Raw genomic sequence first — 27,723 nt, 5'->3', positions numbered from 1 at the left:
GATGTAAAAAAAATATCAGACCTGACGCTGACCTCCCAGTGGAATCCACCAGCTCTGCCAACAGTATACTCTGTTGGTTGCCTTTTTGCTTTTTCTCCCATCTAGTTCCTAGCATTCATGGACCGTTCCCATCCAAGCCAATTTGAATTAATCTTGTGTGATGTGAAGAGACACCATACCGAAGGGTTCATCATGGTAAAAATCAGATACATGTGGGAACCAGATGTTGTCTTCTATGAAAATTTTCATAATTTGAAGGAAAATTTGTTTCCTTTCCATGTCAAAATGGACTATCAAATTTGCCCGCAAAGTGATTTTTTTTCATGAGGAAAAAAAACATTCACTGGTAGAAATTGTCTGAACTGATCTTTTTATGTTAATTTGAATTATGTAGGTTTATGCAAAACGTAAATGAAAAAGACAAAATCCTCAGATAAAATCAAGCCTCTACATTCTGATAAAATCAAGCAGTATTGACACAATGCTCTCAAAAAGCAAGGTAGCTTCACAGAACATCATTTCCCAGGAAAAAACGTTCTGATGAGAACAGTATTGACTAGCATCGATAGCCTACGATACGTAATTTCTTCCCCCAACCGAATGAGTACCTCTTACTTCCCGGAAAAAGCACGTTTGCAGAGTTGTGTAGCGTTTCTCATCTTAAGGGTTTTGCTCTTTTCAAATCTACTCTAGAAAATACGAGTGTGTGTGGGAAGGAGGGGGTACAAACCAGGCTACAACTGTCCGATGTTCAGCACGGAGCGTGGTTTCTTGGAGCTTTCCCATCTCACGGACCCTATTTGTATTTCAGGGTAATTCAAGATTCTCCTTGGCTTGCTTGAAGAGGGTTGCGCTGGGAGTCTCAGTTGGGGTCCAAGCAGCGGGTTTGCTTTGGCACACGTGGCGTGAGCGTAGTTAGATGGGTGGCTGACCGCTGCCTTTGCTCCGTATGATGTGTGGATGGTCTTGGGCATTTACCTTGGGTGATGGCCAGCAGTTCCTGCTAGACTCATGTTACAGGGCCGTGTTTGAACTCATCTCGTCATCCCAGGCATCCAGATGTGTGACACAAGCACCGCGCTACAGATGCTGTATATTGGCTGCAGCTGAGATAAATATTATTTCTATATCACAAGGAGGGTGAAATAATATCTCTGGAGGATTTGGAAGAGAGACGGAGGAGACTCAGTTTGTCGTGGTCTGCCCTTGGGCTCCTTTCCTTTTTTCTTTCCTGAAAACAGGAGGGGAAAACCCAGCCTGCTAGCGAAGGGGATTTCGACTCTCACTCGGATGCCGGTTGGGAAAACAGAGCACGTTGTTTGTGATGGCAGCCTCCACCAAAACTGCTCAGGGGCCACGTTAAGGTTAAGGAGGAAATTCAGCCTCTCCAAAGATGAAAGGTCTGCGTGCTTTCTCCCCTCGCCTCTGCCGGTTCCCACGCGTGCCTCGCTCTCTGGCCGCGTCGTTGGCAAGGCAAGGAGATACTCCAGGGCTGGTCACCATCAGTGGTTCAGCGTTGAGCTGTTGATTACCGATTACAAAATGTTCTTTAGTGGACACGATGGCTGGGTGTGTGTTTGGGTGAGTGGTCCCAAGACCCAACAAGGGGTGTGACAAGGCTGAGTGAGGTGTGAGCCCAGAGAGACACGAGGACGCTGGTTGGTGGTGCTGGTGACCGTAGGGCTGCTCAGGGAAGTGGTTTCCCAGGCTGGGTGGCACGGGGCAGATGGACGGAGAAGGAGAAGATGAATTGCATCCACCACAGCAGATCTCGGGAGAGCTGAGCTCAGATTGGCGTTGGAGCTCAGATTGGCGTTGCAGCCCAGGCGTCTCTGCAGACCTTAAGCCCACGCGCTACAGCAAAGCGATAGCAGCACAGCCACGGCGCTTCAATTCAGCCAACGTGTGGAACCCCTGCTTTAGTGACCAAAAAGCCTGTGACGTGCGTGATGCAAGCTCTTGTTCCTTCTGCTGGCGAGCCTAAGCCGGGGGAGCGCACGACTGCTCGTTGTCACTTTTGCTGGCAGGGTGGGTAGGTGCAGCCCCTGCCCCTCTGTCTCTCCCTGCTGCGGTGGTCCCTTCAGGACAGTGTGGTCCCCAAACAGCTTGAGCTCTGGGGAAGGAGGAGGGAAGCAGGCAGGGATGCTGTTTCTCAGCAGCCGGTTTAAGACACGCTCCTCCGGCACCCAAAGCCTGCGTAGCCCTCGTATCAGCTCAGGTCGATGGCCCCGAGTTACGTGTCTCCTTACCTTGCGCAACCTTTGAAACGCAGCCCAGCATTATCCCCTCGGGAAGACGTGGGGACTGCGGGCACCCCAGGCGCTTACAGGAGAGGCAGGTAGCTTACTCGCACACCGAAGCTTGTTCTTGAATCCTACCCAGCTGCTAATCCCCCCACCTCCAAACCGGGATAATATTTCCCTTTTCTCACCCTTTACTTCGCTGTTAGGACAGCTGCCTGTCCCCCTGTGCTGAGCTTTCAGCTGCGGTTTACGCAGAGCCCGACACCGGGGCTCCTCAGCCTGGAGGGGAGAGCAGGAACACACAGACTACTCCAGTTGGTAAAAACCCTTCCACAAATTAAAAGTTCAGGCGCTCAGCTCGTGTTTTTTAAACTCTAAGCACATCTGGTTTCTCTGCTACAGACCCTCGCTGCAGTAGGAGAACTGTAATTACCTCAAAATCCTATTTGATGTGGAAAACAAGAGAACGCGTGGCAGGAGTGTGAGGTGGGTTTCCATCGTATTTCTCGCCCCATGCCTGGCACCACGTGATGTTGAACCGCGCTGCGGGAAGGCAATGCTGCCAGGCTCCCCATCGCTGCTGCGGGATTGCCCGGTGCCCCCCGGGCTCTGCGTGCCCCCAGCTCTGCCCCGCGCACGGCCTGGGGCATCCCGTGGTCATGGGCAAGACGACGCGTCGTAGGGTGGATGGTGAGGGATGGATACCCAGAGCGATGACAATGTGCTGTGACAGGTCCCTTTCCGCTCCCCTTCCTTGGCGTAAGCCTAAAGAATTGGGTGTGACGTCCGATGCCAGGTTAGTCAATAGGGTTTTCTGAAAGACACGGGGAGGTTTGCCGTGCAGTAAAGGCAGCCAGGGTGGAGGGGCGGGCGTTTTGTGGTTCCCCCTCGCCAGATGCACTCTTCTCCTCTTTCCAGTGTGTCCCTTCCGTGTTCAGTTACCCGGGGGGGAGTAACACTACTCCTCACCTGCATCTTTCCAAAAAAAAGAGGAACCCCCCCCCCCCCAAAACCTTCCTGAGCTGCTCCCAGGCATGCCCGCCCTTTAAATAAAGCGGGAGAAAGTCAAATCACTGCGCTCTGACTCCTTGCTCTTATTTACAGCCCTGCTACCAGAGCTGGGAGGAGCCCGAATTCTCGCAATCCGGGTGGTAAAGCATCCTTGGTGTCACCCTCTCTTTCCTAAACCCCTGATGCGCAGGGGAGGCTTTTCCATACCTTTTTCCAGGAGCGACAGCTTTGGGGAGGAAGCATTTCTCTGGGGACTTCCTCTTCCAGCCAGACAATGTTTTTGTGATGAACCGCCAAAGCTCGACACGCCGTGTACTTGTGCGGGCAGGCAAGCAATGCTCGGTGGGACCCCTCTCCCAGCCCCTCTCATTTGACGGCTTGATATTTTTTTTTTATTTGAAAATACTCTGTTTGGGGGAACTTTCAAAATTCAGCCAAACTTGCAAATAAAAGAATTGAAAAGAGCTCAATAATCAGTTTTGAAACTGAGCTGGAAACCCCCCTTTTGGGCAGATCTGCGTCCCAGCGTGCTTACTACAGTTAGTAATCTGCACTTTGCTAGCCCTGATCATCTTAAAATCTCAGGCAATTTGCGATACCATGTTTAGCAGGAACCTGAAGCAGCCAGGTACTTCCTATCAAAATGATTGCTGCTAGAAAATTTTCACTATCATTGTTTCCTGCCTGTAAGTGGTGTGGTTTGTTTTGGGTTTTTTTTTTTTTCCCCCTTTTTTAGGTCCCATACCCCTTCCTGTTTAAAAGGAGTTGGTAGTACAAATACTCCCTCATCCTCAACCCGAGCATCTCAAGGGCTGGAAGGCGAAGGGAAAAGCCCTTCCGTGAGCTGTGAGGGCATCTTATCTAGCTTGGGAATTGCTCACAGGCAAAGCGATGTTCACCATGTCCGTCAGATGACGTGGAAAAGATGTAAGGCAGCAACAGGCACAAATCAGCGTCCCAAAATCCAACACCCCCTGCTGCGTGTTTGACCCCATTACCTGCGAGGCTCTTGTGCCCGTGGGTTTTACGTTCCTGGAGGTTGTGGCTGCGGCTTTGATGGGCAGGTCCTGGGAGGCTGCCCTGACGTCCCACCCCGGAGACACCAGCCGAGCCACCCCCGCGAGGTCCCTCCCAGCTCTGAGATCATCTATTTTGCTGGCGTCCAAAGCTGACTCAGTGCTAACACGTGCTGCTGCTTGGCCTTATTTATTACTGTTACATGACATCCAAAATAAACAACGCCTGAGGCTCTTATACCCCTTACCCTACACGGGGCTTCAAAAGGGAGCTGTGCTTGTGCTGGGTTGGGGGGAGGAACCTGTACTCCCTGGGCTCCAGAGATGATGGTAAATCATCTGGCACAGGCGATGTCTTTCAGCCGAGCCCTAACCTGTTTAGTCTAACGGGCAAAGCGAGCCCAAGCGAAGGGCTGGTTGGCAGCTCCGGTTTAAACCCCGCGACCGAGGTATTTCCCCCCCCATCCTCCTCTGCAAATAAATCACGGTGCAAAGGAGCTGGCGTCGCGGCAGCTGGGATGTTCGGCTAGAGGATGGGGGGGTGTTTCCGACACATCCCTCGCCCCTCTTAAAACACAGAAGGGGAGCGGGGAAGCCGTCAGGAGTGGGTCTCAGCCCTGGGTGGGTGTAGGGCAGGACTTGCTGGAGGGAGGAACAGGAAAAGCGATGGGACCGCGACTCCGGTTTGCTGGGGTTTATGTCGCTAATCTTTCCCAAAGGGCAGCTCGATAGAGTTCATTTATAGCTACTCCTGCCCTACATAATCTCTGAGAAGTGCCACTTTCAGTTTGTATATATTTCACTGACGTGTATTTAGCACTCATTAACCACTTACCTTGGGCTAATAATTCAACTTTTGTTCCAAACTCTGAATTTCCTCATTTCCGTGAGTTCTTGGAGCCAAAGAGAATGTTTCTGACAGATTCATTTCAACTTTGTCTGAAGGTTTGCTATAGCCTTTTAGTTTATTTGAACAATATTTTCCATAGGGCTTTTTTTTTTTAAAGATTAGTCATGGTAAAACCATCTCATTGCTTCAAACATGTACATGATTCTTACCCATTTCAGGTAAAAGCAAATTCAGAACATCGGTTGCTTTTTACAAGGAAAAAAAAAAATCATTCCATCCAAGTGCTTTAGACAAGCTGACCGCAATTAACGTTGCTGTTTCTGTCCAAATTCTTTCCTGCTCTAATTTGTGGGTGCTTTTGTTGTTTTGTCCTAGATACAATGGCCCAATGGTTTATTTTCCATCTATTTAACCTTTGCCAGCACATAAACTTCCAGGAACGACAAGACCTGAAGCGCGTAGTCCTTGCGCAACATCCTTTGTCGTGGTTGTTTTAACTCAAGTACGCTTAGGCAGACGCTTAAACCCGACTTCGGTGCGAGCTAAGCCTCCGCGTCAAATGAACGCGGGCAGGATTAGGGCTGTTTGCTGCAAAAGCACCTGGTGCAGGAGGGGTTACGAGCGGGAGCCGGTGCAGTAGTGGTGGGGAATACCCGAGCATCTGTGTTCCAATCTGCTTCGCCGTGATTTCCTGCCTGCGCAGAAAGTAAAATCGATGTGATGAGTCAAAGCAATCGCAGACTGAACCGCTGGGGTTTCCCCCGCCCGGAAGCGGAACCTGAACTCAAAGAGGATCGCAGCCAAACAGCCCGGTTCGCAGCTCAACTCAAACCGGAACCAACCTTTGAAGCGCGGTAGTTAAAAAAGACTTTAAATTGCTTTGCAGCGCCCAGATCCGCTCGGATGGGGAGCCGTGTCGCTCGTGGCACGTGGGGTGCCCGGGAGGGGAGCTGGCATCTCCCCTTCTTGGCTGCTGGGCAGGTGCCACCAGGCTGTTTGGGCAGGAACCTGCCTGGGCGCTGTCAAGGTTTCATCGTCCCACCTTGGGGGAATGACTGCATTTCAGTAGATAGGCACGTTTCTCCAAGAAGTGCTTTGCTGTTGGGTTTAGTGTTTTGGGGTTTTTTATTATTATTATTTCCGCTGCTCAGCTGTAGAGCGAGGGATGTTGCACATGTACAAGAAATCCTCCACGGACCACGGGAAAACAATAAGCAGCCCAGGCTGAGAAGGAAGTGGATGGAAACCCAACCCAGAAAAATGAGAAGTGAAGCGTTCAGCCTTGGCTTGACTCTGTGCCCAGTGGTGCTGACGCTGACTGCAGCAGGCTTAGGCCAGACTTGGGAGCCTCTGAGAAACCCAGTCCTAGAGCAATGCTGGGCTTATTCAAGCCCTTTCCTCCCACCCAATTTTTTTTTTTTCTTCCATTAAAGCTCATTTTTTTCCAGGCAAATTCCACCTGTATGTCACATAATTCCCATTTTAAATAGCTGTCCCAGTGCCTCCAACTTCCCCATTCAGTCCAAAGGTTTTTTCCCTCCTTTCCCAGGAGCTCAGTGGCAGGCAAGGACATCCTAAAGGCGCGGGACAACAATCTTTTCACAGTCCTCAGATGCAACAAAAATAATGAAAATACGGATTTTATTTTTTTGACTTGTCTATGCAGCAGTGGAACAAAACACAGCACCGGAGCAAGCGGAGGAGGAGGAGGGAAGATTTCTTCCTCTGGTTTAGGTTATTGCCTTAGGGGAGGAGAAAAGCTGGAAGCAAAACTCCCCAATCTCTGGGAATGGAGACACTCGAAATCAGCCCGCTGGGCTGCTCCACTCCAGCTTCTGCTGCAGAGCTCACCCCCAGGCTGCATGAACGTCGCTGCCACCGGGACCCCGCCTGCGGTGCGTCTTTGCGAGTCGTGTCGCGCTAATTTGTCGTTTTCAGGAGGAACCGTTGGAAAAGAGTAGCAGTGTGAATCCAAGCCAAACTTGCTAATTTTGGTTGGTTTTCCTTTTTCTGGATTCCCATTGCTGTTGCAGTTTTGGTATTTTTTGTTTAAAAAACACGGAAACTGGGGAATAAGAAAAAACTGAATTAGGTTATGAAGATTTCCATTCACTACTATGACTATAACTTGGTTTTGCATAGCTCTGCAAGGACAGGATATCCTTCTCCTTGCTTTTTTTCTGATACTGAGTTATGTTTCATAGTGATTCTGGATTGAAGAGTAAAACAAATAAACCTGAGTATCGGGCACCCCAAAATTTGAATTTAGTCAAATTAAGCCTAAGATTAGCTTCACGTTTTGCATGTTGAAAACCAACCTCTACCTGAGGTCAGCTGCCCCCTCATAGGAGAAACCCCAGCATTTTTAAACTCACTTTACATTGACATGGGGCAGGAAAATATTATTTGTGATTTTTGGTGCTGATACAGCCCCTATTAAATAAAATAATGGTAATCCTCGCAAGCTCTGAGGTGTTTATGAGAGCTGAGGAACTCATGCTTGACCCATGTCTTTTTTTTTTTTTTTTTTTTTTTTTTTTTTTTTGGGGTAGGAGTTACTGATTTTGGTGCAGACTCTGATGCCAAGCTTCCCTTGCCTGGAGCATGGACTGCTGGATGGATGTCCCAGGCGGTGGGCACCTTGGCCAAGCCACGGTGGGTAGAGGTCCACGGTGTGGTGCCCAGCGGCGCGGCGCAGGCACCGAGACGCAAGCTCTGCTGCAAAACCGCAGCGGCTGAGCGTGGTGTTGGTTGAGGTTAAGGCTGCGTCTGCTCATTGAAAACAGATTTAAGAAGCGGACGAAGGATGCAGCGAGATGACAGGAATATCAAATCTGTTTGCTCAGGGAAGGGTCATTTTCCATAACACCTGCTTGTTATTGTCTTCTGCTCAGCGTGGAGTCCTTTTACAACCTTGCGTTTAGGGAGCTTGGCTGGGCTGCCAAAAAAAATCAGAGGGAATCACTCTTTTATGAGCCATCCCTTCCTCCCTTTCATGTTGTTAGGAATTTCCCCGTGTGTGTCTCTTTCACAAATTCCTGTTAATTATGTTGCATCCAAGCGAAAGTAATCCATCCCAGTTTGGCTTCTCTAACGCTAGCAAATGGAGCTCTCGGTCTCTTCTCTCGTCCTTTTTTTTTTTTTTTTAGCGTTTCCATCAGCCCAATGGCCGGCAGAAGAAAAATTATCTCAGGTGAGAACCAATTATCACGGCTGCCCGTTCTGGCTGGAAGGAAATGTTTACCTTGAATCCCACTTAGCCGTGGGGTTTCGATGAGGAAACGGCAGCACATCTGCCGAACACGCGCGTGAAACCGTGGGTGAAGCGTAATTGCACCCAGCCTGGGTTAAAGAGCGTCTTCACAGCCAGGGCTGCAGGGACGTAGGTCTACGGGTGAGAGAAGGGGTCAACGCAGCAGTGACTTGAAAGTAATAATAATCCTGGCATCTCGGCACCGTGTTGCTGCTCCATCTGGGATTGCAATAAACACAGAGCCGGGGAAAACAAGAAGTGGTTGAACGCTTTCCAAAGGAATTGGTTTTTTTTTTCTTCTCCCTGTGGTAAACTCCCCTTTGTCAAAATGAAAACTTTTCAGGAGAAAAAAAAATCAGCTTACAAAGATTTTGGTCGTGTCTTTCGTTTGTTTGTTTCCAAATGTCTTTTTAATGAAGTCGTAGAGCCGTATCAGATTTTGTAAAAGTCAGAATGAAAACAAGATGTATCCATTTCGCCATTAAAACCAGAGCTGGAAAGGAAGATTATACAGCCCGGTCCCCTGCCACTACGTGGGATCAAGTATTTTCAGGATACAGATAAACCACCAAGAAATGTTGACGGTCCTTTGCGTTGCTTTCGTCCCCTTCCCCAAACTGCAACCTCCCTTTTCCCGTCGCTTTGCTACTGCACGTTAAACGTCCTCTGCTCCCTCTGGGTTTTAGCTGGCCCGCGTTAGAAATGCACAATTGTAAATATAAATTATATATTAGAGTATCGCATCCCCGAGCACAGGCCCTTGCGCGAGGTGCCGTCCGATGGTTTTCCCCTGGTCCTCGTCCCAGGTTCCTGTCCTGCTCCGGTCGTGATCCCGCGCGAGATCCTGCCACGACCTTCCCACGGCATCTTTGTCACCTCCTTTCTAACCAGGCTTTTACCAGACAACCTAGGAAGTAATTTATAGCAATGCTGGAGAAAAATCCTTTATATCTATTCGATGTTCAAACCAAACCCACGCTGCTGCTGCTGCTATTGGATCTGGCCAAAAATGGCAATTTAATGAAATCCAAACATTTGGGGAGAATGTATCAATTTCACCTATGGTTTCGACAGGAAATTATGGAAACATTTCCATCCCGTGTAGTCAAAACGTTTTCCGTTTGACCACTGCGTCGGCTGTTTTCCTACCGCGACTGTAACATGCAAAGCAGCCGATGCTCAGGTTCCCGTCTGATGTTTTTTAGTGTAAAAGTCAAACCAAACCAAACGTTTCAGCCTCATTGGTAATTTGCTCTCATTTGTATTTGGAAAAAAAGCGAGTCACATATTTATATGCTTGCTTCCCTCAAGACAAATGCTTTTGAGGGCGCTTTTTCCTAACTTTAACGTTCAAAAGTGTCAAGGAAATCCAAGTCACTTGCCTGCTTGGCATTGTAAAGAATAAATGGGCTTCTCAACCCCTTGGGCTGTTTCAAAATCCCAGCCAGAGGCCTCTATTAATAACCCGGCGAGCTCTCGCGTGACACTTCCTTATCCCCGTCTCGCAGATGGGAGCACAGTGTGGTAGCCCTTCTCCAAGGTCACCCAACAGTGGAGTCGCGGTCAGAGCCCAGTCCTTCTCCCGCTGCCCGTTGACCTACTTGAACCGGATAAAATGCATCATCCTCTTACACAGCAGCTTGTCCGTGAACACACCCCAGAAAACTAGGGATCTTCTCATGGAAATTTCCATGGGAAACCCTCGCTTTCCCGGTCAGAAGCGTCTGTCTTGGGAAATTCTGCTTTTTCTGTAAGGAAGATTGAAAATGCAGGGAAATGGGGGTTACCTTTGAGTTCTCCTCCTCCCCCACATTTCCCAGTTAGAGAGGAAATGTGTACGAGCAGAGCTACCTGTGCGGCTGCAGCGGGTTGGTTATAGATGGCTTCTGCAAATACATCACCCAAGGCTACGAGACTCACTCGCACGCTGGCGGCACTGACTAATGCTAGCGAGCGCTAGTAAAATCTTCAGGCTACACCCCGTTACCATGTGTTGTTGCAAATGCCGTGGAGTATCCTGCGTGGTTTGAGAATTGCAAAAAGCCCGATGAAGTCACCTTTTCAAACTCCCCTGACCGAGAAGTCTTGTGCGTTAGCCCTCACAGACCCCGTCCCCAAAGTTTCAGAGAGATAACGAAGAGAACGTCACCATCATGCTTGAGAAGGCGAGTTCCAAACCCCGTTCTGAGCTATCACCATCAGGAGACTCGGGTCTGATTTCTCTCTGCCAGCTGTTGGAAGATGCAAGTTTGCAACGTGGTGGTGAGCACGGCTTGACTCATAGGGAAGACGGGAGATGGCTCTGGGGGATTTCTGTTACTGCTTTTTGAGCAGCTGCTTGGGACGTGCTGCGTCGGAACGAGCAGCTGGGGTGGCAAACAGGACCAGCACGTTACAAGCCCTGATGTGGCCACGTTTGATTGCGCTAACCCAGCACGAGGGTGGTACCAGCTCGCAGCCTCTCTGCAGAACCGAGCGGCCAACGCAAAGACCACGGGTTGAGAGGACTGTACGGGGGGGAGAGGCACCGAGGGAAAAGGCGGAAGCTGGAGAGAGAGCCAAAGGGGGAGTTGGGCTTTTTGGAGCGCCACGACAGCCTCGTGGCTGTTGAGTTATCATTTATTAACGGAAAAAAAATCATCCTTCCAATGTGCGCATTTTCGCAGATGACGGTAGATGCAACAAACCCAGCGGGTCAGGGACGCTGGTGTGACCTCTGAGCGTGATGGGACCCCATGAACAGGGACATCCTTGCTTCACCTCTCCAGCCGACCAGTCTCTTGGTGGCCGCCAAAGGACTTTGTTTCACAGAGCAGAACGCCACGTGAAAAGCACCAAAAAGACAGTTGTGAGCATGCTTGAGCGTAAGGCTGCCAAACGAGCCGCCGGGAGACCCACGATAGCTGCCCTGGAGAAACTGTGGCACGAGCGGGGCTCTTAGGTGGCCGTCTGGCTCAGCAAACCCTGTTAGGGCAGCAAGGGAAGAGGTGGCTGCACCTCACCCAGGTGCTCTGCATGAAGGCAGGGCTGGGCAAAGCCCATGAGGCACCTGCAGCTGCCTGTGAAAACCTCGATGGGCAGGGGGCTGGCTGGGCGAGGAAGGAAGGAAGGAAGGAAGGAAGGAAGGAAGGAAGGAAGGAAGCAAGCAAGCAAGCAAGCAAGCAAGCAAGCAAGCAAGCAAGCAAGCAAGCAAGCAAGCATTGGACGGACGGACGGACATATAGGAGTAGGTGGGTGCACTGAGTTTCTCCTGGATTTTCTCCCACTTGCTTTACCAAAAAATGCTAGGCAGGATGCTGGCCTGAGCCAGGCTTGAGCAGATGAGGGTGTTTTTCCACTGGCAGAGCTTTTAAGGACCTTAGGACATACAGTTATGGTGGTGGGTCTCTTGGGGGCGGTTGGTGGCTGTTTAACGTATGGGCTGCTTACTGCTAGTTAGTAGCTGAGCGGGCTGTGCTGCGGGCTAGTAGTTAGTGAGGTTTCTTTTTGGCGTGGATGGAAAAAGCTGCTCTTGGTGCAAACTGCTCTCTGATGGCTTCTTCAGCAAATGCTGTTAATGGAGCAGTCTGTTCCAGAGAGCAGGCAGGACTCGTGTCCCTTGCATCAGGGATATAGACTACAAGGGAGAGTGGGGGGGTTTTTTTGTGTCTTAGAGTTAAACTTGAATGACCCGGGTGCTGACTTGGTTTCACAGAGGATGATGGGGAAAGAAGCGGCAATTAGAATAGGCGTGTTGCCTTGTATTGGTGCTGGGCACCCAGGGATGCTCCCTGGGCTGTGAATCGGCGTAACGTATTCCCTCACCAAAAGCAGACCTCTTAGCTCTGCCACGCTGGTGGCTAACCCAGACTGACCGTACGAGGGGAGTCTCCCAGGGGAATGCTCATTCCAGGATAGGAATAGAGATCTATTTTAAACTCTTCCAAACTGAGATCATCTGTATGGAAATAGGTATTTGTGTACCAGGATAAAAGTGCCCCTGTGGGAAGTCACACCAGAACATCCAGATGACTGAGAACTCACGTCCTAGGTCCATTGAACTCATCTACGTAGGCAAGTCCACAGCGCAGAGATGCCATCCCGTGGGCTCTGTTGCACGTTGAATGAGGCTACCCACATTTGAAAAACGGGGTCTTGTGGCTCCTCTTCTTGTTACTGGTTGCTTACATCATTTTAAATAACGTTAATTTCCTGCTTGGCAGCCTGCGGGACCAGCATGTGATTCCTACAGCGTTGCCGTCAACTGATTTAGACAGCCTTCTTGAGGTTGTGGGTGTAGCTAAATGCAATAAAACAGTCTCTGTCCCAGCAGTCCCGTGGTTCGTGGCTCTTTGCCTCGCACCTTGTCGTTCTGTATCATTTAGCAATTAGGAAATATTGGGAGCCTCAGGTTTAACGGGCTCCTTTGTATCCCCAGGCTGTAGCAGACAAGGGCTTGCAAATCTGACTGAATACCCGCTATACCTCGGATTCCTGGGATATACTATGTTTGTCCTCATCCACGAGGATCCCAGGTAAACAGGGCTCTGGAAATTATCATGGGGAAATTAATTCAGCCTGAATAGCAGCTCATGAATGGCACCACAGTAAAAAAATTTTGCAGATTCTGGTTAATGCGAAACGGATAAAATTTAGCATCTCGGTTCAACTTCACAAACTGCGGGGCTTTCCTCCCAAGGAAGCTGAACTGAAATGAAATACCGCTTGGCTTGCGGGGTTTTTTTGTTGTTTGCTCCCGAGGGCAAATGGATTCTCCAAAATGATTTCCTGCAGAAAACTCAGCGTTTGCAGAAATCGCATTTGCCTGCTCAAAAGAGCTATTCCAGCGGAGAACTCCCAGCCAGCTCCGAAGCTCGGTTATTTAGGGGTGAGCCTATGTGGAGATGTCAGCGATGCAGCCAACTATTGGCTAAGTTAGCTGCAGAATTTGAGCTCTTACATATTTCTCTTTAATAGAAACGGAGCCATCGACAGACAGAGTGGTTATTTGTGTTTCAGATCACTCCCTGCCCTCGGTTTGGGGAAATCTTCATTGCTCCCTTACGCCTGAGGAATGATTTCTTTAATGCAATAGTCTCTCCATCTGAAGACTACCGCAACATACTACGTCGAGGTGGCAGAGGCTGTATCCGCGTCCTCTCCTCGCTGTGCGGTGCGGTGGGACACGGCCCTAAATCGCGGCTGTTTGGGCACAGCGTGGGGCAGCACATGGACACCCCCACCCCCACCCCTCCTGCCCCCGCGCCGCCTCTCCTCGAATTCCCCAGCCGTGACCTTACTGCAGCTATTTCCACGCCTGTAAATCACCGTGTCCGCGTGAGGCAATGCTGTTAATTATGTCATGCGAAGACAAATTTACAATATGGAGCAACAGTAAAAAAAAAAAAAAATATTCCTGCTTGAAGTGACGCGAGATCCGCACTCGGCGGGCTGTCTGTAAATCACAGCGGCTCCGTGCACTGGGCTGATGGGCTCTTCCCACCCACCGGCAAAGGTCATGATGGGCCAAAAGAAGTGAGTGTTCAGAGCCTGAGAGCTAACCTACATCACTCCAAGTGGATGAATGTTTTCAGCACCTGAAAACGTTATTTATCTGGGAGGGAATTTGCCCAGGATGTGTTGGCTGAGGATGGGGCGATGACTTAGGTGCATGGTGGTCTCCAGCTCACCGTCCGTGTCCCTCTGCTTCTCTGGGTTCTCATCTGCCTTTAGGCATCCCTTGTCTGGAGAGGACCAGGATGAGTGATGGTGCTGTGGCTCAGGCACCTGGGGGTCACCCCTGTAGCCTGGGGACAGAGCCCTCCCCTTTTGGGGGTGATCTAGGAAGCTCGAAGGGGAAATGGGAGGCACGTGGTGACGCTGGCATTTCCTTAACAGAGCCAGCAGCTATGGTCAGACCTGTAATTTCCCGAAGATCAAAGGCGCAGCTGAAAGCAGCTATTTAACACTGAGCCAGAGTATTTCAGCATGCACTTCCCATACCAATCTCATTTCTTTCCAGAGAAAAGGCAGACTGACCTGACGTGTCTCCTAGGGCACCACCAGCGCTGGGCTGGATTAGCATCATTTCCCAGCTGATGGCTTTCCCTTCCCTCTTCCTACCACTGTTGACCTTTGTAGTTCAGCTAGAAGGAAAGTCAAAGCAAAGTTTCCAGCTGAGGAGATGTCAGCCAGATGTGGAGGCATCCTGGTGGGGCGTGCCCGATGGTTGGGCTACCCATGGCCCAAGGAGGGAAGTCCAAGTTCAGCTGTCCAGGAGCTTCTTATGTCCAAGAGACACTCAGGGTAGGCTCCCAAGCCACAATTGGGGAATATCTTTATCCCTTTCTGTAAAAGTCTTGCAGTCAATGCTCTCAGTAAGTCTGGGTTGGGTGCCAGGGAAGTGCTTGCTAAGGGAAAACCAATAATTCATGAATGATTGGTTTAAACAACAAAGTGAAATGCCCACCTTGGCATACAGTCATTTTTCCATTTCCTGGCTTTCCAGTCATTTCCAAGGCTGTTGCTGTGTAAATCCACTGAGCAAACATCTCACGTTGCCACCCACTTGCTCACTCTATGGCATCCTGGAGTCTGGACATCCATCCATCCATCCATCCATCCATCCATCTCCCTTTCGGGTCCAGCTCTGCTGGCTAACCCAGCTATAAGGATTTTTCAGTACATAGTAAACATCCCTCACGAAAATGTATGGCGATGCATCTCTTGGCTGTATTCAGTGCAGGCTTGTGGGTTTTCTTTCTCAGAACAGGAGAGAGCATCCACGACACCCACAGAGAGCGCACCAGTGGGCAAAAGGCATGCCAGAAAGGGCTAATCCTCCTCCATCTCGTTGAGAAACGGTGGCAATGCTTGGGAACGTCGGCCTCCTTCCACCACGTTCTTGCTGAAACTAAGTTTCTAGCTGACTCCGTTGACTTTCAGCAGAAGAATGTCACTGCTTTTTCCAGGTGGCCCCGTCCCCCCCCCAAAAAAAAAAAAAAAAAGCTGGGTCTGCTTCAGAGATGCCATCTGCCTTACCGTATGGTGCTGCTGGGTGGGCACGCTTTTGGCGAAGCGGTGTGCCCTTGCTGCTGAGCTGGGGGAGGTTTCATGGCCAAGAGGTGGTGAGGACAGGTGGGACACCAGTGCTGCAAGGTCAGAGGACATCAAAAGACTTGTTGGGATGCAGAAATTGCTCCTGGGGCTTTGTAGGTGGAAACCTTTGGCTTTGGAGGGCTCTCATGGTTTCCCCAAGGCAGGGCAAGTCCAGAGAGTCTCTGTCCTCTTTGCTGTGGACACACGTGATGCCCCTGAGCACGGTCCCACAAGCGGTGGGAGGACCTGGTGTGTCCCCACGCACACCCCATCCCACTGCTTTGCCAAGGCACGACACCCCTGGAATCAACATCGGCGTGGCCGTGGTGGGCTCGTGTGACTGTCTCCCCTCTCGTGCTCCTTCGCGTGCCTGACGAGACAGCTCCGGTTAAAATTACCGCGGTATAATGCCTTGGGGCTTTTATTTTTGACACTGCATATGGAAGGCAGCTGTCAATTAGCAGCTGAAAAAATAGCCTGCAGTGCTAATGAGAGCAAATCTAATAGAGACCTCTTCCAAATTGTTTCCATCCATTTTTCAGGGCTTTTAATTGCTGTCATATTAGAAGGATGCCAGAAGGAAAACACAGGGGGAAAAGCCCCATTTGGAGGTAGATGCTTCTCTGCCAGGACTGGCTCGGAGGCAGCCGCCTTCCCTGAATGTCACGTGCAGGAGTTTCTCACGTCGTTTCCAAAGTTATGTTTGGAGCCAGGCTCTGGCCAGCTCCTGCAATCCCTTTTTCCCCAAGCAAGGGCAGGACCGGGATGATATACCACCCGCCGCAGCCGGACTGAAGGCTTGGGACAGATTCTGCCTCCCACCCATCCCCAGTGCTTGATTTTGGCTTTTTTTTTTTTTTTTTTTTCCTGGAAGGAATGCAGTAAAAAGGGGAATATTATGTACTGAAACAGCAATGGTAAAATACTTAATATTTCTAAATTCTTACCAAAGAAAAGGCTTCCTGATTGTTGTGTTGGTAAGGGCATTGCTGGAGCCCCGTTGCATTCTGGCAGCGGATATATTTCCCCGAGAGGCTTTTCCTAAGCTCACCGTTTGAAATGAGGGATGAATAGCTGCTCTCTCATGGCTACAGCCGCTTTTTTTGCAGCGGGATTGGCACTCCTCGCATGATGCGAGCGGCCTGAGGTGTATTACATCACCCAGCATTCATTTTCTTCCTCTCAAAAGCTTGTGGCTCCGTAAATATTATCATCTACCTGCTTGTCTGCCTTACCTTTGAACCAGGATGGTGATGCATCTGTCATCTGAGCATCTTCTCCTGCGGTGTCTGGTCTGGTACGGCCGTTTGCTTCTGGATCCAAGCCGCCGTGTTTTAAACGCGCTTGGATGCGCTTCGTCCAGCCCTTATTAGCTAATAGAAAAGCTGCAGGACTGTGGAGGGCGGGAGAACGCGTGCCCTTCAAGATACCGGAGAAATAAGGATTAAAAGCAGGCACTACATGGAGATACAGGGTTGTACTCCGAGCGTTACCCTGGGGTGGGCTGCAGGAGGTGCTTGACTTGGTAAATAGGCTGATTAAACCAAAAATAATACAGGGGTTATCAGAGGAGACATCTGGCTGGCCTGTTGGGCTGATACCTGCTCTTCATGTTGATCTTTTTCCCGGTTAATAAGGTACCCGAGGGTTGGGCGCAGGCGTGCTTGAGGAGACAACAAAGGCTTCCTCTAGATGAAAGCAGCATCAGCCCCATGCACGGGGTTTATAAATATACCCCACTAACGAAATCTTGATTTTTAAAAAGGTAGATTTTTTTGCAAAAGGTTGGGCTAAGGGTGACGCAGACCGGCGTGTCCCGACACAGCCATTAAAAACACGTTAAAAATGACCTAGAAGGCTCGTGAAGGCAGCCACAAGTCCACGCGCCGTGGTGGCCCCAGCACCAGGAGCTTCGTGCTGCCTGCGCCAAGCAAACAAATCCACCTCCCTGCCAGTGCCGAGAGCGCGACGCTTCCGCAAGCTCTGGGCTGCGAGCCCCGAGGGATGCTGCAACCGGTCAAGGGGTTTCCCAGGGGGGGTGCAACGTGTTTTGCTCAGCCCCGCCGTAAATCACACGTTGGACGGGAAGGGAGGGGATGCCGTTTCCCGATGCGCTGGAGCCTGCTGGGATCCAGTTACATTCATTAAAGCCTGATGCATGGTTTTAATCTGCCAGTGCCAGAGGCTGAAATCCCACCCGGGGAGGCTGCCGCCATGAATTTCCCAGCACGGTGCTCGTCTCGTGGGCCTGCCCCTTCCCGGGGACGTGGGGCCAAGCCATCCGCACAGCGGGACACAGCCCCTGCGATCAGCCGCTCGGGGTGCTGGGGTCGGTGCCGGCAGCGAGGATGTGGGTGGTGGGTCTAAGATGCAGCAGCCCTAGGGGCAAAGGAGCAGCGGGTCTTTTTGAGGCTCGCTTAGCAAAAAAAAAAAACAACCCCAAACCCCTGAAAACCAAACCAACCAACCAAAAAAAACCCCAAACCAAACCCCCAAAAAAGCATCTCCTCCTGGCTTTGCTGTGATGCTTGGCCCATCCTGCGTTGCACCAGCGTGACTCGAATAGGGGCTAATGCACCAAGTGTGCCTTTAATAACCTTGGGACAGTAGCAGCTTAGCAAAATAAACTTTCCCCAGCTGCACTGGTCTGGAAACGAGCCTGCCCAGCTGCTTCCCGTGCTGACCCCTCTTTCTGGATCCGCCTTGGAAATCTGGGCCAGGCTGGGACAAAACAGGGATGACCCTGGCCCGGAGAACACGCTGTCCGGGGAACTTTGGGTCCTGCCGCAGGGAAAGTACAGGGTCAGTGGTTTTGTCTTTGCACACCCCCCCCGGAGCCAGCACGCAGAGCTGCGTGGCACGGCCGAGGGTCGGGCTGGGGAGCCCTGGGCATCTGGCCTGAGGGTGGATCTTTGCCTGGCTGGAGTCGGACGTGCTTGCTGTGGAACACCAAGCTCAACGGCAAAGGGAGAACGGGGGAGAAACTCAGAGGAGGTCCCCTCCGTGAACCTGATGCCGCCCAGGAGCACACTACCTTCACGTCCCTCCCTGGAGACTCTTCCAGTGTTTGGACACCGATGACTTTCAGTGCAGGTGTGAAACATCCCAGCTGAAGCTCTTGCATTCACGTAAAATAAAGCCGCAGCGTGGTGGCTGCTTGCTTCACCTCTAAGTCCTGCTGAGATGAAGCCTGTTTTCCCCCCCTGGATTCATGGAGTACTGGATGCTTGGCCACCACGTGGGAGGCAGGAACTACCTGGAGTGTCCATCCCTCCGTCCATCCCTCCGTCCATCCCTCCAGCTTCCGCAGGCTGCGCTTACCCAGACCATCTGCGAGGTCGTGAACCCCCAACGCTGCCGCGAGCCCACGTGCAAGGGGCCGTGGCGGGGATGGAGCGGTCCGAGCGCCGAGCTGACCATCTGTTTCGTGAAATGCCGCGCGTGCCTTCTGCTTTTCAGAAGGGAACAGGGCCAAATGACCCCTCGTGAGATAATGGCTCGCAAAGTCCCGCGGAGTCAGCTCCATCGCCGCAGCGTGGCTGGGGGTGAAAGTCAGCTCCGCACGGCCGGGGAGAGCCGGGCACACAAAAACGGGCGCCGTTTGCCTTTCCAGGACAGGCACGGCCCCGGATAAGCGGGGAAACGGCGGGAGGGGGCTCCAGGCTTTATTTATGTTTAATAAGTGCCGAGGAGAAGCGGGGAACAGAAACCCAGGGCTGGGGTGGGTTCAGGTAGGCAGCGCAAAGGGACAGGGAGATGAGACTCAGAGAAACCTTAGGAGAGAGCTGGGAGTGGAGAAGGGTTTCAGGTACACACTGGTGAGTTTTGTGCGTTGTGGGGGTTTTTTTTGTTTGTTTTTTTTTTTTTTTTTGCATGGGGTCGTGGAATTTTTTTTGCAACTGTATTTCCAGTTTTGTGCTCAGCTGTCTGCTTTGCAAGGTTTTATGCCTACATGTGGTCGGTGTTTAAGGTGGACTCAGGTGGTACCAATGAGCCGGAGGAGGGGCAACGTTGTCCCTGGGTGCCTGTAAGCAGCACAACAGGTCTTGGGGCAGCAGGACCGCTCCCCACTGCAAAGAAGGGATGCCCAGGACGTTGCATCCCAAAGGGCACTTGTCCCCGGGGACTCGAGCGCTATGCGGGTATGCCCAGAGGTGCCCACATCTGCACGGGGAGCCAAGATGTGCAGGAGGGTGCGCAGCAGGCGATGAGGGTGCGCAGCATGCGATGAGGGTGCACGGCAGGCGATGAGGGTGCACGGCAGGCAATGAGGGTGTGCGGCAGGTGATGAGGGTGCACAGCAGGCGATGAGGGTCGGTTCATCCACCCCCAAAAGGAGCCGGTGTGTCAGCCCTGTTAAGGACTCACCATGGGACTACATTTTGTCCCTCTTGCCTGCTGGAAGGGGTGTTGGATTTAAGCGAGGGCTCCTCGCTCCTGTTGAACAGAGTCGAAATCCCTCGTTTTCTCAAACTGAGGCGAAACGAACGTTTTCTTCAGCTGAGCTCTTGGCAGCTTTCCTGGGGGCAGAGGCATCAGCCCTCGCAGCCCTCCGTCGCAGACAGTCCCCTCGCCTGCAGAGCTGGAAAACAAGGCAACCAACTCCTTCGCTCGGCCACCTCGCCTTCGGCTGATGGGACGCAAGGGAGCTCGGCCCCCCCCGCCCCGGCCATGCTCTGCCTTCACACCGGGGACTGACATCAGGGTCGAAACATCTCGTGGTCGGCGCAAGGCAAGGAATTCCTGCCGTGCTTGGGGTCTGATGCGGTCCGGAGGAGACGGGGACTCAGAGCAACGGGGAGAGGCAGCATGAAGGATGCTTTTGTGTTGATACATAAACACACCCCCATCTTCTCGCCTTCCCTCCCTGGGGATTTCTGACCCGTGTCCAAATCAGCATCAGGCTTGGACTAAGCCTAACCCAGCGCTCATCTGCGGGCTGAGCTCCCAAGGACTTAATAGACCCTTAACATTGCTGGCAAACGTAGAGGAACGGGCGACCACGGCCACCCCGTGGAGGAGGCAACTGAGGCAGTGCCGGTCCCCTGCAGAAGCCAGCACCTTGGAGGGCTTGTTTGAGGAGAACAAGGTTTCAGTGCATGGGGAACGTGGGCTGGGTGAGCTGGGTGGTCCCACTGGAGCAGCGCCTGGGCTCCCGTGATTGCCGCCACCCATGAGAGCAGTCTTCTCCAGAACTGCTGGAGGAGGCATCTGCCCAGCATTTTTTTTTGTTTGTTTTGGACAGACATCATCTGGGAGATGATGATCTCCCATCATCTGAGACACCTTCCTCTGCCTTTTAAGATTATTCTCTAAAGAGGACTGCTCAGTATCAGCCTCGGGTAGTTTCAGAGGTGATGGGGAAGACTGTAAAAAGACCTGTTGGTGGCTTAAGCCCATGGCAAAAATTACGATGTGTCGGAGAGATGCTTGCACAGGGAGTGGGACTTGTTGGGAGATGGCCGTGCCGTGATCTCAGGCACTCCCCATCCTCCCCGCCGCCCGGGAATGGCACAAGGTGTTCATCCCTCCACCCGTCCTCCAGGCTGAAGCCTCTGCAGGTGTTAAAGACATCAACTGGCCACCCTCCTGCTGGTGTTTTTCCATCTGCCTGTGCTCAACAGCTCATATTTTTCGAGCTGTAGGATGTGTGTGAAGAGTAATGGGGCATCACTGGGGCACCCGGAGACCCAAATAACCCACAGGTGGGATGGAGCTGGGTCTGGGAGCGCGCGCTGCTGGGATCTTCCGAGGCATGGGCATTGGAAGTGACAACTCCAATGGTCTTAAGTGGGGGGGGGGAACAACGCAGCGAGCCCTCCAGGCTTGTGTCAGCAGAGCAGGAGAAAAAGTGATTTCTTCCAAGAAACCTCCCTTAAACTTGCAGTCCAAAATACTTGCCATGCCTTTGCTGCTCTACAGCAGACCAGCATCCTCCAGGGAAGATGGTTTTCTTCCCGAGAAACGCAGCGGGTTCACAGGGAAGGGAGGGGTGTGGATGATGGCCACGTTTTGGGGGTGTTTGCTAAGGGGCCGGGGTCTCCGTCCCAGCCTGAAATCTAAAAACCTCTTTACCCCCTCCCACACAAAATAGCCTCCCATCGCTTATCCCAAGTGCCCTCAAGCTTGCCAGGACCCTGAGGAAGACTACGTCAGGGAGAGATGACAGTTTCTTGCACCATCTCCAGACTCCGGGACACCTTCACCTCAATTTTACGCGTGCAGCGAGCGCCTTTACATCTCTTCTGAGCCTGGATCCGGGCTTGCGCAGGGGCGGCTGTGTTCACAAAAGCCTACGGGCACAGCTGTAAATCCCCCCACGCTTCACGAAGGGCGTAGGCGCGTGCTGGAAGCCAAGTGGTGGTGGGTGTTGTCCACCTCCTTGAGTCAACGAGTCCTTCTGGAAAGGTCTTGGGGTTACGTCTTCTCCCTTGGCTGAGTTTGAGGGAGCCCTCGGCTCTGGGTGCGCTTCGGTGAATCGGCTCTATACGTAAAAGAAGAAAGGAAAAATGATAAATGACGCACAACGTTAGCCAGCCTGCCGGGGTAGATTACTCGCAGGCACCGTGCGTAAAGTGACCTTGAAAATAAATCCCAGCTAAATTCTTTTAAAAAACTTTAAGGAGTTGGAGGTGGGCGGGGGGGCGGAGAAGTAGATTAAATTAAGCTTAAAATTAACGCTCCCAGGCTTTCTAGCTCCTATCCAGCAGAAAAGGGATAAATTGGTCCCATGCGTTCCCCTGAGAAAGAGCAGGAGGCGATGTCGATAATCGATATATATCACCTGTGAGGGCTTCCAAAAGCAATCGGGGCTCACCAGCCCTCGGAGGGTGTTTTCCAGCCATTCGGAGGGAAACTGGAAGGGATACGAGGGCTTTGGAAATCCAGCTCTAGCAATGTGCTTCATCAGGACAAAGCAGAACTTAATTAGGGCCGGCTGGAAGGTTCTTTCTCTGCAAAGTTCCTCTCGTGCAAAACAGATCTTTTGGTCAGAACGGGAAGATTATTTAGGAATTTTAGAAACGAGGCGGATGCTGTCATCTCAAATGCGTTCTTCAAGAAAAAAAAAAATTAATAAAACAAAAAATGCTCCTTTGGGGGCTTTGAAGTGATTCAGTTATTTATTCATTCGACTGTCTATGAAACTTTTTTTTTAAAAAAAAACCCCAAAACCAGAAAATTGCTCTGGAAATGGCGTCTTTCCAGGCATGGTGGGGTGATGGATGGATATTTTGTCTGAAAATCAGTTAAAATTTTTCAGCCTCCCATTGAAATGGGAGACTTCGATTGCTGGCACAGCAGTTGATCAATTCACCCTCGTGCTTTAAACTCACCAACCTCCGGTAACCTAATAACGTTATATTTTAAATATATATTACTGCTTATATGCAATTTAACAAATATATTCCTCCCGCTCCTTTGCCTTTACTTTCCGCAGAAGACATTTTAACAGCTTGAGTGATGTTGCTTTTATGATGCACAAGTCATTTTACTAAACAGCATGAGAAAAGTTTGTTCAGGCAGGAATTTCATTAACGTCGGGGTCCTTCTTGCGTTTAGCGGCATCGGGCTTGGTACGCAGGAATAATGGGTTCCAGGGCCTGAAATTTCCATTATTTTCCATCCAGTTTATTTAAAAATCATTGGATGGATTATCAAAGGCTGCTAAACAATGAGCATACTGTTGTTTCTTATGAGTTGCTGCTGTGCCCAGACATTTGGTGTTTCAGGGATCCCTAGGAGCACGTCGGGGCGCCGCGGAGGGAAACGCATCCCGTAAAACAATTCCGAAATCTTAGGTTTTTTTGTCCTCGTAAAGCGAAACGCCGAGTCTTCGCGAATGGGATGAAACAGCAGCAAGTTTCTGCCGGAGCCGCCGGTGCTGCTGAGCGTTTGGTGAGCGTTTGCGTCGTGTCTTTCGTCTACGGGGCTCTGTGCAGAGCGGGACCATCCCGCTTGGCAGAGGGGGGGGAAACTGAGGCACGGCGAGGAAACCTGACATCCCGCGGTGTCAAATAAACCCCGACACAGGACTGACCCTTCTTTTCCATCGCCAAGCCAGTGTTTTTCCACGTGCCGGCTCCATCCTGAGGGATGTCCATCACCGAGACGTGCCTGGCATCTCTTCTCCCCCAGCTTTGCATGCCCGGTGGGAAGGGGTGCGATGGGGACCAGCTGGTGTTATACCTCCCAGCTAGCTCCCACCCGTGGGACGGACCTTAAAAAAAAAAAACAAACCCCAAAAAACCTCATCTAAATCAGCTTTGCTCCCGGATCGCATCCCTCTCGGCCATGCGGAGCGGGGGTTTACGGAGGAGGGACGCTGAGGATGTTGTCGGAGCCCAGGGGCTGGCTCTGCTCCGCTCGCCGGCCTTCGTATGGGTGCCTGCTCCGCAGTTGGTGTAAATCGGGCAAGGCTGCAAAATAACTAGGCTGCTCCCGCGCTCGCCAGCAGGTCGTGCGCGTGGGGAATGCCACGGGCTGTAAATAACGGCTAATTAAAGCGCAGGGTTCTTACAGAATAGATAGCTCCGCGGCTTAAGTTAAATAAGTAAGCGGAATATGGAGATGCTGGGTGCATCCCAAAATATTCCCCCCCCCCCCCGAGAAAAGCTCCTGGAGAGTCCCGTCCTGAGCAGCGGCGGGGCCGGTCCTCCCTGCCGCGCTTGCCCCAGCCCTCTGGAAAGGACGGACGCGCTCGTAGGGCGGTTTCAGCCTGGTTTTGGACACCTTTTTGATGAGGCGGTTCCCCGTTCAGAGCAGTTAAGTGCGACGGGGTGGGTGCAGAAGGCAATCCCCACCCGGGGAGCGCTCCCGTCTTTAACAGGCGTCGTCAGAACGAAGGTACGGCGGGTACGGCGTGGCCGGGCTAAACGGCGTCAGGGCGGCGAAAGGCGGGCTGACGCAGGGAAAGCCTTGCCCAGCAATCGCGACGTTCCTGGCTGGGAGCGCAGGGATTTAGCAATGATTTGCTAAGACGCTGCAAAGAAGGGGAAACAACAACTTTCCGTTTCATCGTGCGCGGTCGGTTTTCCATCGGCGTTGCTCTCCGGGAGGTCTTACGAGCCGAAAAGTAAAAACGCAGACCCTCGGCGGAAACGTTTGCGCCGAAAGGTAATTCCGCTCGCAGCATTTGGCGGGTGAAGAAGGGGTTTCGTTTCTCAGCCCTCCGACCGGGAGACATCTCCTGTGACAAAGCGGAGGCTCGGAAGGCGTGAGCTGTTTTTTTCCGAGGGCGGATGGGCTTTTGCGTCGTGTTTTTTTCCGGAGGTGAAGCCTTTGCGCGGGGCTCGTGCGATGTCGTGTGCCAGCTCGGAGGCAGAAATGAAAGCCAAATTTAGTGATCTTGTTTATTGGTCTCTTGCTCCGGCTTTTAGTCTGGAAACCATTGGAGGAAAATTGATCGAGCATTTATATTCTTGACGCTGTTATTGCCACACACTCTTCCAGTTCCTCACTGAGGGAGCGTGCATGTCTTTTTTTCTGGGGTTGTTTTTTTTTGGTTTTTTTTTTTTTTAGAAAATTATTTCAATGCTGACTGATACTGCTTCAGTCTTTTAAACAACCGGCTTTCCTTCATTGATTACGATATTCCTTTTAAATTTGATGATAGCCCAAAAAATCCTGTACACACATCTTCCCATCAGGTCAATTAGAAATTACTAAGAAAAGCAAAGTCCTGACTTTGGAACAAGCTGAGCCAGCGGCTGTGCCTCAGTTTCCCCCCCTTTTTTTTTTTTTTTGGCACATCCAATGCCACGACGAAAATCCTGCAAAAGCTTCGGATCTTGAGAAAAATGTCAGGAGGAGGTGGAGGGATGGTCCTGCATCACCAGCATCAAGGATGCTCCTGCATCCAGGGATGCTCCCGCAGTATCGGCAGCGACTTGTAGAGCAGCATCCCCAGCCCCGCCGCGGTGGCGTTGGTCCCGGTGCACGTCCTGGAGCAGGGTCTGCCCAGCACGTGGTCTCTTTCACTCTCCTTTGTCTTTTTTATTTTTTTTTTTTGTTCCCCAAGAAAACATCATTTTACATAAAAATCATGATCCCGCCCAGGACCAACTGGCTGGCCTGTCCTTCTCGGGAAAAAAATTAATATAGACTAAAACCCGATTGTGCCACAGATAAAGGCATGTCCACGGAAATAACAGGCTTTCCGGCTTCGAGGGGGAGATTTGCACTTCCCTGAGATAGTGCAGAGGATATCGCAGAGAGCAAGGAAGAATTCCCAGCTCGGCACACAAAACACGGCCCCGAAGAGCGAGGCTGCTTGGGGAGATTTTTGGGCTCGCCCCCCCCGCATCCCTTGTAACGGGGGAAGATCCCACGTGGTCGATGGACGGCTTGCTTTTCAGCTAGACAAAACCTCTCCTGGAGCGCGTTCGCCCTCCTTGAGATACAAAATATTTATTTAAAAAAAAAAAAGAAATGTATGAAGTTTGTTATAAATCCCAAACTTCTCTAATGAAAAGCTTTTGCTGTCCTCCTGCAGCCGGTGAGGAGCATCGCCCCGGGCAAAGGGCGGACGGGACGCGTGGGATGGAGATGCCACCCTTCTGCACCAGGCACCCAGTGAAAATCGTGATGGATCATGGTAAGAAACGGGGGTTTTCCCATCAGTGGAAGGTGTCTTTGTCTTTCCTTCTTGGATTCCCTTTCTTCTGGGCTTTTCCATGAAAATAAAAGAAAAAAAAAAAATAGAGAATGGCTTTTGGGTTTTTTTTTTTTACCTGGGAAATGCTGCCTGCAGCAAATTTTAGGGGGCATCCTCTCCTGCCGGCGCAGGAAGCCACCGAGCGATGGGAAGCGACCTCTCCGTCAGAGGGGCTCGGACCAAAAGCCCGGGGCGTGCCTGCCTGCACCGTGGAATATTTATTCAGTCCTGCCTCGTTCCAGTAGTTATGGGAAGTATGTGGCAAAAGACCAGAAGGGGTTTTTTTTTTTTCCCCCTTGTCCTTGTTTTAGGAGGTACTTCCCCTCGCCGCCCTGCCGACAAAGACCCGTGGAAATTAGGGATGGAAAGGACCCCTAGAGGTTGGATTTTACGCTCCTGCCAAAGCGAGACTTCCCAGCGCTAAATTCCGTTTTACCGACGCTGGTGTAATGCCAGAGAAATTCTCTTTGGGTGAAAAACCCAAACGTCTTGTCCCGCCGTGTCCCTCTCCAGCTCTCAGCCTGCAGAACAGAAGTTGGGCCACCGGCGCCCCAGTTCTGCTGCTAAACATGGCTTTAATTTCCGCTTTCTCGCCACGGGAATTGAAAGAGCAACTGCTTGCAGGCCAGGGCAGCGCGTCCGTGGACGCAGAGGGGCTGTAGGGAACAGGGGAGTAAGCGTTCGGTGCGATGCATGGAGCCCGGGAGGACAGCCTGGGGTGTTTGGTGGGGCCAAGAGCCCAGGGGGGGCTGCGATATACCCGTATAATCTGGGAAAGGCAGAGAGGGGTGAGGTCATGTTGAAAACGGACAGCAAACCGCCGGCTGCGGCAAGGCATCAGCGTCTCACTCTTGCTCCTTCCATACCCAGAGCTGCCCCGGGGTGGGGGGGTCTGATCTAACGATGCCCCTGGGCATCACGGAACCATTTTCTGGTTTGCTGATCCTCCTCGTAGGATGCAGATTTGATCCGATCCTTGGAAATCAAAGAGCAAACACGTTCCCTCTTCCAGCGTCACGCGAGCGCCTCGTCAGAAGCAGCTTTACTCCTCCATCTCTGCTGGGCCAGCCCTTTAACCGACAGCATCCTTGGGCGGGACGCGGATCAGCTGGAGCGGGGGCTCTCCTGCCCACGCGGGACGGGAAGCATCCCTCCCTCGGGGTCCCCAGGGTTGCTCGCAGGGGGTCCCCATGTGCCGACCCGCGTCCCGGCTGCCTCGCCGCTCCCTCGCCTGCATCCCGGCACAGCTGGATGGAGAAGCCAGCTGTTGGCAGGCAGGGCTGCGGGAACAAAGAACCCATTGCGGCGGGGACTTTGAGTAATGGAGAGCAAAGCCCAGCAGCTCTCTCGGAAAGCGTTGGGGCCGTGAAATCCGATTCGCGCCCCTCTGCTAGCGGCGACGGGGAAGGGACCCCGAAGGCAGCGCGCTTTGGCGGCGGGGAAGGACAGGTGGCCGGGGAGAAGGGCCGTAACGAGGCGTCACGGACACAAGATCTTCTTTGTTAGGACGTTACCGATGGAGAAGAGTGACTGCGGGAGAGGTTTCGGCACAGCTGCCTGAACTCCTTACCTCCCGGAGATCAAAGCCCGCCTTTCTAATTGCGTCTTTTGTTACACTC

At 51.8% G+C, this 27,723-nt stretch overlaps 1 protein-coding gene across 2 annotated transcripts in view; it reads left to right on the top strand.

Annotated features, from left to right (window-relative positions):
• The window catches only part of LOC129208289 (uncharacterized), a 77,713-nt gene extending 51,609 nt beyond the window's left edge, over positions 1-26,104 (top strand). Inside the window, exon 8 of one of the 2 annotated variants that reach the window (XR_008577766.1) lies at positions 25,943-26,104. The gene's annotated coding sequence lies outside the window, so the exon portion shown is untranslated. Of the gene's footprint in view, positions 1-6,669; positions 6,698-25,942 lie in introns of those variants that run through there. The other variant, XR_008577767.1, reaches the window with a different exon arrangement.
• The last annotated feature ends 1,619 nt before the right edge of the window (positions 26,105-27,723 follow it).

This window comes from Grus americana, chromosome 6, assembly GCF_028858705.1.
Source record: "Grus americana isolate bGruAme1 chromosome 6, bGruAme1.mat, whole genome shotgun sequence".
Taxonomy (NCBI): Eukaryota; Metazoa; Chordata; class Aves; order Gruiformes; family Gruidae; genus Grus; species Grus americana.
The sequence above is the reverse complement of the archived record's forward strand: the minus strand, read 5'-3'. Positions and strand labels throughout refer to the sequence as shown.